Below are 13,412 nucleotides of genomic sequence, written 5' to 3'. Positions count from 1 at the left end.
GCTTCCTTTTATACTTTAGAAGAGTAGTCCAGAAAGGCTCTTGTGTTTGTTGCAGGTTACAGTAACATGTTAATGCTTATACCAGGTTTTAGTTATTTGGTTTATTGACCATGATGGCCATCCCCTAACAACACTTAAGAACACAGTGGTAATGTGGGGGTCAACACATTACAGCCTATAACAATAATATGAAACTAGGCCCGGGGTCTAGTTAGGCAATTGTCAGGGATTGGAAAAGCGTAAGAAGGATAAGGATTAACAGAAAAGGTAGAAAAGAAGAAGGTTAAGGGGGAGAAGGGAAGGGTGTGGAGCTGGTCAGATGCACTCCATTGTTTAGTGTGAGGACCCTGTCCATTTTGACCCAGTGGCTCAGAGAAATTCTCTGGGAGACCATGTGAAATCCAAGGGTCCCAGACCCACCCAAATTTTGTCATGATACCCTGTAATTTAGCTGTGAGTTTCTTATTATTCAAAACCCATTGCATTTGGGTTTTAACTTAGAATCTACTATTTTTTTTTTTTATAAGATAAACATGTTGGCTGCCTTTGCTGAGCTCCTTTTGATAATGCTAGTGACTTTGCTAATGCGCTTAAATTCCATGTCGTAGACCCAGCACTAATTTGCAGTCCAGCAGTTCTTATTTTCCCTATATTTTTTCTGAGTTATGGTCTCAGAAAGTACTAAAGCCATTAGATAAACATGACAACCAGACAAGTAGAACTGAAGTTCAGCAATGGCAGTTTCCATACATCTACCATGAAAGACCACCTTTTGATAATTGTAGAGATAGGCTCAGTTATCCTTGTATAGAGTTGGCTATTTAGTCACCTCAAACCCAACCATTTATTAAATAGCCAATGGATATTTATCTTTTCTCTTTCTGTGGCAAACAACATACCACTAAAACTATAAATTCAAATAGATTTTCAATGTGCATTTAATACATTTTCAACATCTTTTTTCAGTACTAAAGATAACATGCATAATCAAACAGCCTGGATCTAAGTATAAATAGATGCCACTATATGCCATGCAAAGTCAAATAATTGCATAGTCTACATGCTCCCAAACAAGCATAGTCCATATGTTTATGGACGTCGGTCGAATCCCAACCATGACACTACCTGCCTGGAGTTTGCATGTTCTCCCTGTGCCGGCTTGGGTTTCCTCTGTGTACTCTGGTTTCCTCCCACACTCCAAAAACATGCTGATAGGTTAATTAGATCCTGTCTAAATAGGCCCTAATATGTGTATGTATGTTGGATAGGGACCATAGATTGTAAGCTCCTTTAGAGCAGGAACTGATGTGAATGTAAAATATATATGTGTAAAGCACTGTGCAAACCTGATGGCGCTATACAAGTACCTGTAATAAATAATACATAAATATGCTTAAAGATTGCAATGAAGCCACCCCTTCCCCCCCGGGGACAAAAAGACGGACTTTACTGGTTCCCAGGGAAGACACAAATGTTATAAAATTCATACACTTTATTTACAGCATATTAAAGAAAAAACAATAAAAGCTGGGGAATTACTACTCCCCCACATTAGTATACAAATTCATCTTCGTTCAATAGGTAATACAAAGAGTCTGTAAAGCACATTTGTAGGTCAACGCATTGTAATCACAGCAGGAGGTCAATACACATTGGTATGTCAACGCATTTCACAAATTGCTTCGTCAGGACCATCCATATGCTAGACAAAAGACTCATAGTAAACAAACTAGCAATCCCATGATTATAAAAAAGAGCACTTGCCACTCCTTAAAAGGAGAAGTGAGCATGGACGCTGCGACACGGCTGCGGTCCATGCAAAAGCTCTATTCTTTTGAAGGTGAGAGCCGGTAATCTGTGGTTATTATGCATTCTTTTTATCTTTTGGAGGCATACTTAATAATAATATATATTTACTTATAGGTGGCCTGATGTTTTTGGTTCATATGGACAAGAGAGCCCTTTTTTTTTCTTTAGGCATAACCTCTTTATAGTGCTGATGTCCAACAGGTAATCCTACACATAGGCTTGGCTCTTTTTTATACTCATGGGATTGCTACTTTTTTTTTTGTGGATCTTTTCTCTATCTTTTACTTTGTTAGATGACAAATGTACCTGCATTATATTGGAAGGCTCTTGAGGCTGTACTTTGAGGCACCATGGCAGGTAATTGTTTATATTTGAGTCATAGTGATGATACTCATTAAGGTTCTGTGCATATTGTGGGGCTTCTTTGGGCAACATGTATAATCTATTACTAGTGCTGTTGATATTGGCAATTTACATAGTGCTATTTATGATGGCAATTCCTTTATTGTAGGACGCCATCCCTTGCTAATTACTCTCCTGGCTTTTTGAATGTTCCTGTTGTCTATATATGAGATACAAGAAAAGGTTATCTCCCATAAGAATGATATCAGGATTCCAGTGAAAATAGCCTTATAAGTAAATTAAGGATTCCCGTGAAAATAGCCTTTTAAGTAAATTAAATCTTTCTAGTTCTATGATCATTCTTTGAGTTGATTCAAATCACTGATACCAAGCTTTATAGTATCTTTTTGTTTTCTGCTAGGGTATGGAATACTGCATTCTTCTGTTGTTCACCTTTGTGCTGAAGTGACCAAGCTATACAGTATATTACTTCTGTTTGGGCCTATTGATTGTCGCCAGCTGCTACTTAATTTACCTGCTCTATGGGAATATGCTAGTGGACTCAAGCCTGTGACTATGATTATTTTTACAAGTCTTATTGTTGTATATTAAGACAGGTTTCTTTGGTTAGGTCTATTTTCCTTTAAAACCATATGGTTGGTCCTCAGGAAGCAATTTATGAAACGTATTGACCAACCAATGTGTGTATTCTGAAGATATGTACAAACTCTTTATGGTCTATGCTATGCTGTAAACCAAATAATACATGCAGGGGAACTGTCCATCTTGGAGGAGACTTTTTACAAACTATATCCATGTGCAGCATAATGTAGCATATTAATGGTGAAATCGCAGAATATAGAAAGCACTACTAGGCAACAAACATGCATGCAAGGCAGCAAATCTTTTAAAGAAAAACTGAACTCTGGATGCTGTGCCTAAAAGGCACAGGATGGCAATGGATTAATTGTTGGTAGTGCCTATAGTCTCTCTGCAGCTGATTTTCCCCTTGCTGTCTTACCATGTTTTATTTTGCACTGTGTCTGTGTGGATGTGGTTACCTTGGTAAAGTTAGAGCTTTGCTTACTTACAACAAAGCCTCCAACCAAATGAACAGTGCGAAGCAGAGTAGTAACATCACTATATCTATCTCCTAATCTCCCAAGACTAGCAGTCAGATGCAGCAGTACCTTGGACCTCACATTTCAGATATATATTGCTATCAGGCTGTAGACACAGAAGTGCCTAGGCACACTCACATACCAGAAAGTACTCTATTTATGTATTATACATATTTATTTATGTATTTTTCAGGAGGAATTCCAGATAAAAGGTTGATTTTTTTTTTAGGGTGCTACTTAGACAATATTTGCGTTTCTAAATGTTTCCGCATTAGATAGAACATCTTAAGACCCACTTTAAGATCTAGATTGTGCTGTGTATGCATATACTTGACAAAGATTATGTCATAGCTCTTCTTGTTAGGTAGAGATATCACCAGTTCAAAATATGCCCTGGCTAAAGGAATCCTGTTTAATCTGCCAACATAAGCATTATCAGTGTTTAAGGCTTAACTCTGCTGTTGAGGTTAAAATAATCCTCCTTTGGTCAGTTATATTGCAAGGATTTTAGCAAGCTTAATTACATAGCCCTATCTGCTAAAAGTTTTATTGGAAATTATTCCAGTGCTGAGTGGGAATGGTCTCCTGCTGTGATTACATGATCTTTTGTAATGTTATATTAGGAGAAAAATTGTAGGGAACAATGAATATTTGCATTTCTTTGGAAGTACTGTATAGTAACAGTTTATAGAATTTCTCCCAAGACATGTTTGAGGGCCCATTCACACTTACAGTGGATATAAAAAGTCTACACACCCCTGTTTAAATGTCAGGTATGTGCTATGTAAAAAAAATGACACAAAAATAAGTTCAGAACTTTTACCACCTTTAATGTGACCTATAAACTGTACAACTCAATTGAAAAACAAACTGAGATCTTTTTGGGGGAAGGGGAACAGAAAAAACTAAAATAATATAGTTGAATACACACCCTCTTATAACCCCAAATAAAGTTCAGCTGTTCTAGTAGGTCTTTCCTGACATTTTCTTAGTCGCATCCTATATCAAAAGCCATGGTCCGCAGAGAGCTTCCAAAGCATCAGAGGGATCTCAATGTTAAAAGGTATCAATCAGGAGAAGGGTACAAAAGAATTCCCAAGGCATTAGATATACCATGGAACACAGTGAAGACAGTCGTCATCAAGTGCAGAAAATATGGCACAACAGTGACATTACCAAGAACTGGATGTCCCTCCAAAATTGATAAAAAGTCGAGAAGAAAACTGGTCTGGGAGGCTGTCAAGACGCCTACAGCAAAATAAAGGAGCTGCAGGAATATCTGGCAAGTACTGGTTGTTTGGTACGTGACAACAATCTCCCATATTCTTCATATGTCTGGACTATGGGGTAGAGTGGCAAGACGGAAGCCTTTTCTTATGAAGAAAAACATCCAAGCCCGGCTAAATTTTGCAAAAACACATCTGAAGTCTCTTAAACGCATGTGGGAAAATGTGTTATGGTCTGATGAAACCAAGGTTAAACTTTTTGGCCATAATTCCTAAAGATGTGTTTGGTGAAAAACAACACTGCACATCACCAAAAGAACACCATACCCACAGTGAAGCATGGTGGTGGCAGCATCATGCTTTGGAGCTGTTTTTCTTCAGCTGGAACTGGGGCCTTAGTCAAGGTAGAAGGAATTATGAACAGTTCCAAATACCAGTCAATATTGGCACAAACCCTTCAGGCTTCTGCTAGAAAGATGAACATGAAGAGGAGCTTCATCTTTCAGCATGACAACGACCCAAAGCATCCATCCAAATCAACAAAAGAATGACTTCACCAGAAGAAGATTAAAGTTTTGGAATGGCCCAGCCAGAGCCCAGACCTGAATTTGATCGAAAATCTGTGGGGCGGTCTTAAGAGGGCTGTGCACAGGAGATGCCCTTGCAATCTGAATGCTGGAATCAAATCAAAAGGTGCTTCAACAAAGTATTAGTTTAATGGTGTGCTCACTTATACAACCACATTATTTTAGTTTTTTATTTTTACTTCCCTCCACCTAAAAGATTTCAGTTTGTTGTTCAACTGAGTTTATAGGTCACATTAAAGGTGGAAAAAGTTCTGAAATGATTTATCTTTGTCTATTTTTTTTACATCACAGAAACCTGACATTTTAACAGGGCTGTCTAGACTTTTTATATCCACTGTAAGGGTTGCAGTATGTTAATGCATGTGTGTTAAGGTAGCCCATTCATTCAAAAGTAACCATTTATTGGCAACAAAGCACGCCACCTTGGTATGTTCATTGTTGTGTGCTTTGCTCTACTTTATACAATGGTGTGACATTTTATTTAATATTACAGGTATTTATAAAGCACTGACAATTTGCACAACACTTTACATATATATTGTACATTCTCAGCAGTCCCTGCCCTCAATAAACTTAAAATCTATGATCCCTACTTAATATGAACTACAATCACACGTGCTGTAGTGTACATACTCCCAACTAACACCAGGTGCAGAAAAAAAAAAGGGAGCACACAAAAGTGTAACGCACAAAAAATTGCGCAGGGTTTACATTTGGTCTTCCTCTGAGAAAAAGGAACTCCTGCCATGAACCTCAGGTGCAAACCTCCGGACAGGAACTGGGGTATTTGTGGTACACCCAGCCAAAACCAAACGGTCCCCTTTCATCAAGTACTAGGTGGGCCCCCTAAAGGAAGACCCCATGGGAGGGGAGAAGCTGACCATAAGGCCACATGGCTCCCCCCCCAAGACTTTCAGGGCAAGTCCAAGGGCCTACACCCTACTAGTTGGGAGTGGGAGTGAGTAAAGTTCCAATGTTCTGTGAAAAAAGCAAGCATTAAAAAAACAGATGGGGTAAGGGATAAGAGCTTTGTGCTAATGTGCAAAACAGTGGCTGGCCTTCTGGCGAGTATAGAAATTCCTCCAGTGCTGGCTAAAAGGCCCAGCCCAGGAGGCAGTTGTGGAAAAAAAACATTGCAATGTGTGATATGATCAAGGTGCCATAGTAAACACAAAGTGAGTCACCCTACTGTAAATTTCGGGCTCCTCTGGTCTGCAGCTCCAGGGGCCCAAGGACCGCAGACTTTTCTCATCTAGCCCCTGGTAAGACAAAAGCCTCACCATCTCTACCAGAATGAGTACATTAGTATTAGTGCTTGGGAAACGCTGCCTTCAACCAGGGACAAGAACATATACTGTATATTATATTTTATATATATATGTATACTACATTGCCAAAAGTATTGGGACACCCCTCCAGGTCATTGGATTCAGGTGTTCCAATCACCTCCATGGTCATTTATAAAAGAATGAGTCACTCAGGAGCTCATGGAATTCAAGCGTGGCACTGTGATAGGTTGCCACCTGTGCCATAAGTCTATCCGTGAAATTTCCTTGCTACTAAATATTCCATGGTCAACGGTTAGTGGTATTATAACAAAGTGGAAGCAACTGGTAACAACAGAAACTTCATGTAAAGGCCACATAAAATGACAGAGCAGGGTCAGTGCATGCTGAAGCGATCAGTTCACATAAGTCTCCAACTGTTTGAAGAGTCAATAGCTAAAGACCTCCAAACTTCGTATGGCCTTCAGATTAGCACAACAGTGCATAGAGAGCTTCATGGAATGGGTTTCCATGGTCAAGCAGCTGCATCCAAACCTTACATCACTAAGTGCAATGCAAAGCATCAGATACAGTGGTTTAAAGCACACCACCACTGGACTCTAGAGCCGTGTAGATGTTCTCTGAAGTAACGAATCATGCTTCTCTGTCTAACAATTCGATGGCCGTGTCTGGGTTTGGCAGTTGTCAGGAGAAAGGTACTTGCCTGTCTGCATTGTTCCAAGGGCAAAGTTTGGTGGAGGGGGGATTATGGTGTGGGGTTGTTTTTCTGGGTTTGGGCTTGGCCCCTTAGATCCAGTGAAGGGTAGTCTTAAGGTGTCAGCATACCAAGACATTTTGGACTATTTCATGCTCCCAACTTTGTGGGAACAGTTTGGGGATGGCCCCTTCCTGTTCCAACATGACTGCGCACCAGTGCACAAAACAAGGTCCATAAAGACATGGATGAGCAAGTTTGGGGTGGAGGAACTTGACTGGCCTCCACAGAGTCATGACCCCAACCCAATAGAACACCTTTGGGATGAATTAGAGCGGAGGTTGCAAGCCAGGCCTTCTCATTCAACATCAGTGCCTGACCTCACAAATGTGCTTCTGGACAAATGGTCAAACATTCCCATAGACACACTCCTAAACCTTGTGGACAGCCTTCCCAGAAGAGTTTAAGCTTTTATAGCTGCAAAAGGTGGACCAACTCAATATTGAACTCTACAGACTAAGGCTGGGCTGCCTTTAAAGTTCATGTGCGTGTAAAGGCAGGTGTCCCAATACAATATAATGTATATGTGTGTGTATATATATATATATATATATATATATATATATATTCTATCAAAAATTGGAGCAGGTAACTCCTATTGCAAATCTTATCTGTTGGAGATGTCTGTCTCATTAACGATGAGCTCCCATAATTCCATCCCTATAAAACATCCAGAAAATAATGAGAACGAGATCTCCAAGTTGCAAAAATTCTTTTACTTCAAGTTTGTCTTTATATAAAAATTAGCGTGACTGTGCAGTTTCAAGCATAACAAGCATAAGATCACTCTATATACCTAAACACAGATTTCTGTTGCACAGGTGCAGCTCTTCTATGCCACTATAGCAGAACTATAGCATTACTCTCAAATTAGGAAATACCTTTATACAGTTGTGACCAAAATTATTCAACCCCAATGCTGTAAAGGGGTTTAGGGACTATAGTGTACATTTGGAATTGTATTCAGAATCAAATCCTACAAGGACGTTGTAACTACCCAAATGCAACTAAAATGACATCAATTGTTTATGTAATACAGTAGTAAATGGTTCTTATGTGGTTTCTTCATTGCCACAATTATTCAACCCCTTAAAGACTACCACTCTGAAGAACAGAGGTTCATACAGGTGCTTTCCATCAGGTATTGAAAACACCTGTGGATGTCACCGAGCAGCAATCAAGCATAATAAGCACCAATTAGGCAGCTTTAAAATGACTGTGATACTCAGCTCCTTCTAGACATTTACTGGTGTGGTTACAAACATGGTGAAGGCAAGAGAATGGTCCAGGAAGACAAGAGAAGAGGTGATTTCTCTTCACAGGAAGGGCAATGGCTATAAGAAGATTGCAAAGATGTTAAACATACCAAGAGACACCTTAGGAAGCATCATTCGCAAATTCAAGGCAAAGGGCACTGTTGAAATGCTACCTGGTCGTGGCAGAAAGAAGATGCTGACTTCGACTGCTGTGCGCTACCTGAAGCGTAGAGTGGAGAGAAGTCCCCGTGTGACTGCTGAGGAACTGAGAAAAGATTTGTCAGATGTGGGTACAGAAGTTTCAGCCCAGACAATAAGACGCACACTGCGTAATGAAGGCCTCCGTGCCAGAACTCCCAGGCGTACCCCCTTGCTGTCTCCAAAGAATAAGAAGAGTCGACTGCAGTATGCCAAAAGCCATGTGGACAAACCACAAAAGTTGTGGGATAGTGTTCTGTGGACTGATGAAACAAAATTAGAACTGTTTGGGCCCATGGATCAACGCTATGTTTGGAGGAGGAAGAACAAGGCCTATGATGAAAAGAACACCTTGCCTACTGTGAAGCATGGTGGAGGGTCAATCATGCTTTGGGGCTGTTTTGCTTCTGCAGGTACAGGGAAGCTTCAGCGTGTGCAAGGTACCATGAATTCTCTTCAGTACCAGGAGATATTGGATGGAAACGTGATGCAGTCCGTCACACACCTGAGGCTTGGGAGACGTTGGACCTTTCAACAGGACAATGATCCCAAGCATACCTCCAAGTCCACTAGAGCATGGTTGCAGAGGAAAGGCTGGAACATTTTGGAGTGGCCATCGCAGTCACCAGACTTAAATCCGATTGAGAACCTCTGGTGGGACTTAAAGAAAGCAGTTGCAGTGCGCAAGCCTAAGAATGTGACTGAACTGGAGGCCTTTGCCCATGAAGAATGGGCGAAGATACCCGTAGATCGCTGCAAGACACTTGTGTCAAGCTATGCTTCACGTTTAAAAGCTGTTATAACTGTAAAAGGATGCTGTACTAAGTACTAAGATTGAATGTCACTTGGGGGTTGAATAAAACTGATAATGCTGTGAGCACAGAAAAGACATTTGTGGTTATTTCATTATAACTGTTATGTTATATTTGTCTGACCTACAAGTGCCTCTTTAATGTAAATGTAAGCAAGATGACTGAATGATCAAAAGCAATGTCAAACTGGCCAAAACACTCAATTTCAGTGGGGGTTGAATAATTTTGGTCACAACTGTATAACAAAATTAAAACTAAAATAAACTTAAATAATTTCTCATATTATAATCAACATACTCTAATTCCAACTATACAAAAATAAAACCTGAAGAATTTATTTACCATCACCATAAATCCAAACAAACTGATACGGAAAATCCATTATTTGCCAATGCTATAGTGGTGTAGAAGAGATGCACCTATGCAACCACACCCTGTGTTTAGGTATATAGAGTGATCTTATGATGTCTAGCATTAAAATTGTAGCTTGATGAAGAGCAGTGTTATGCTTGAAACTGTGCATTCGCGCTAATTTTTGTATGAAGCTACACTTGAAGTGAAAAAGACATTTTTGCATCTTGGAGATCTCATTCTCATTTGTTTTTGTGTATGTAATTTTTTTTTTTTTTTTTTTTACAAATTTAATGAAAAGTCATTTTACGTCTATTTTCTTTGGGGCTAAGAATAGAACAACATGATATACAATCATCAAAATGAATCAATAAAATAGGAAAGTTTAGGAAAGCTATACACAATACTTTGAACTAACATTTCAGAAACGACGTATATACAATTCATATAATTTTGTTCTGTTCCTTTCTTATTATCTGTGAAAATGGGGGATTCAGATAACCCTTGAAACATATTGGGTAGTAGTTTTTAGTATGAAAAACTTTTTTCTGTATCTCATCATTCCACTGATCCCTTTCTTGTGGAGCTCCAATATCACTTACACTTCAGATAGCTACCCACTGTCCTGCAATGGTTGTTAGGTACCTATGGCCTAAGGAGCAGTCTTTTGATTATACTTACTTCTATGACTGGCCTTCAATCTGCCACTAACGCCACCTCTGATCCAGTTCCACTCTGTACTCTACCCAGAGACAGAGGAAAGAATGATTTTTCTTAATTTTGAACAATGTAATGTGTGCAATTAAGCCCTAAATACAAAAATGGAACTTACAGAAGATCAATGGACAAGAGATATAATGAAGTACAGTGTAAACAAGGGGTTACATTGTTTTAAAGAATGGTGTATTAGGAAATAGCTGTCATTGTTCCTACAGTGTGCATACCTGGACCTTGGCTGTTAAACTAAAAGCTGTGTCCTGACAATTAGCCCTACCAGAGCAGGCACAGTGCTTGGTTGTATTGGGCATACAAGATATGCCATTGGTGCTCAAAAGAAACATATACCTTCTATGCCCTAATTGTACCCATGCCATATTCCTGACTCTCGAAAACTAACCATAAATGTTAAGACTAGGCATTGCTTGGTTGCCTAACATTATCAATATCCTATTAATGTATTACTTCAGGTTTCTCCAGTAGCCATCAAAACCCCAAGGGCATTCTCCTGCAATGCTATTTAAGATTGCAGTGGCATGCTTCAGGTGTCTTCAATATTTTGGCCTTTAAGGGTGCTCTTCTCTTTTTCTTTAACTGTAGTAAAGCTATGGACATTCAAATATTTAATATTCTTAACAAGCAGGAAGGGGGCTTTAAAACAAGCTCTCACTGACTTCTAAAGCTGCAGGCACTGTAGAGCAATTCTCAAAAGTCACAGAAAAGAACTGAACGCCTGTCAAGTTGATTCTCTCATCTGCTCAGCTCACCCTGTCCCTACTTCCCAACAGTGACACAGCATCCTTCTAATCTCTAATGTTAACCCAGAGGGGGAGTTCTTGTAGGAGGAGTAGGAGAAGCTGAACTTCTTAGAGAAAACTTTTAATAACTTTACTGCTATGAATTTTGAGGCTAATTTCTCTACTTTTATTGCAGGTATAGCAGTCCATGACTGCTTGTTTGAAAGCTCATTTACTGCTTCTTAGGGATATGTAAATACTCAAATTTCTATAGTGTGCCCACAGGTTTACTTTTAGATTAGTTGTGAGGGGTGAGCAAGTGTACAGGTTTGCTTTCAAACATTCTATAGCTGTTAAAAAATATTTTCAGACATCATCATGTTTTATGTAGTTAACATTGGTCAAGCTTGGGCCATTGTAACTACGTATATGACATACCTGACCAATGCTGCTGGAAGTTGGAAATCACTGGAGTAGACACCACTACTCCAGAAATCTTTACTTGCTTCCTGCAAAGCATTCTTTTTATTGGTTTAGGTCTCAGCCTCGTCCAATCAGAGAATTCTTTGCATTCATTTAGAAAATGCAAAGCATTCTCTGATTGGCTTCTGTGCTGAGCAGCCAAACCCTTGTGTTCACAATGTAGGAGAGCATGACCCGGAAGCAAGTGGAGATCACAGAACTACTGATATCTACTTTAGTGATTTCCAGCTTCCAGGAGCATTGGCCAAGTATGTCATATGCATAGTTACATTGGTACCACAGGACCAATGTAACTATGTTTAACATTCCAATGCCTGGAAATATTCTTTGAAATTATCCAGTGATTGCATCTGTTTTTATTCTTAATGGATATCTGCTTTTAGCTCTGTTTTAAAATTATTATCAGGCTAGGTCTAAAGTGACCTAGTCTTCTTGGTTAACAATAAGTATGGGAACCTTACATAGTTACATAGTTAGTCTGGCTGAAAAAAAAGACAAAAGTCCATCCAGTTCAACCATTAAAAAAAAAAAATTATAATTCTATACCCACAGTTGATCCAGAGGAAGGCAAAAAACCCAGCAAAACATGATCTTATTTGCTTCTGCAGGTAAAAAAATTCCTTCCTGATCCCCGGAGAGGCAATCAAAGAGAAGTATGGGAATATAAAAAAAAGCAATCATGCTACCTAGATGACTTCAGCACCTATTAGATACAAATGGAGAAACAGAAAAAGGGTGCACCGACCTAGTGCATTATCGTTTAAAATGATTTATTGAAGAAACAAAATAGGTATCATACTCACAATGGACATATTAACACAGGCATGTCAAACTGAACAAGATGTATGATCCAAACAACATCTGAGTCCATACGATGGAACATGCCTGTGTTAATATGTCCATTGTGAGTATGATACCTATGAAACTTATTTTGTTTCTTCAATAAATTATTTTAAACGATAATGCACTAGGTCGGTGCGCCCTTTTTCTGTTTCTCCATTTGTATACAGTGTATTTGGACCACCCTGGTCTGTTGAGGGCAGCAAGCAGTGCATATTCCAGAAAATTCCAGAACATTCCTATTGGGTCTACTGAGTCCTTTCCTAGCGCAGCAGTAAAGTGTTTGTTGTGTTGGATACTTCAGCACCTATCCCAGCTGTAGCTGTCCTCCGCTGCCTCTGAGACCAAGAACTGAGCGATCAAACACAGCTGATTGCTCTGTTCTCGGTCTTTAGCCTGCAGAGAGCCGGTGACTGGCAATTAATGGCTCTCTGCTTTGCCTGTCCTGCGCTCATTGGGAAGCCTGGCTGTGGAGGGGGCGGGAGTGGCTGGTTCAGGCTCTCAGCAGATCTCTGAGAGGCTAAGCCAGCTGCTGGTCCAGGCTTCTGGATAGATCCCAGTCATATGAAAAAGAGCCTGGACCAGCTCTGTGATGTCAGCTGACAGCACGCTTTAGCCTGCTGTCAGCTGAAATCAGGTTACAGGAATGCAGAACTGACTGCACTCCTGTAATCCATAGAAGTATAGCCAAAAAAGCTATACGTCTCCTTGAAAGGTAACCAGTACTGAAATATTTAGGCTTCTATTGTTGACCTCTGTTTCTGAATAATTGCTTGGCTGTTACCTGGTTCAGACACTGACTTGGCCTAAGAAAGTATTGATGCCATGGGGTCAGCTTGCATTTTCATATGGAGAAATCGGCAATGGCAGCCCTCCCCTGCCCCATATTCCAC

General features: G+C 39.8%; 1 protein-coding gene across 2 annotated transcripts in view; it reads left to right on the top strand.

Annotated features, from left to right (window-relative positions):
• ELP4 (elongator acetyltransferase complex subunit 4) overlaps positions 1–13,412 on the top strand; it is a 371,616-nt gene that overhangs the window by 86,795 nt on the left and 271,409 nt on the right. The gene's annotated exons all lie outside the window — the stretch shown is intronic.

Source organism: Staurois parvus, unplaced genomic scaffold (genome assembly GCF_062004578.1).
Source record: "Staurois parvus isolate SC_StPar_1 unplaced genomic scaffold, SC_StPar_1.0 ptg000138l, whole genome shotgun sequence".
NCBI classification, from domain to species: Eukaryota; Metazoa; Chordata; class Amphibia; order Anura; family Ranidae; genus Staurois; species Staurois parvus.
The sequence above is the reverse complement of the archived record's forward strand: the minus strand, read 5'-3'. Positions and strand labels throughout refer to the sequence as shown.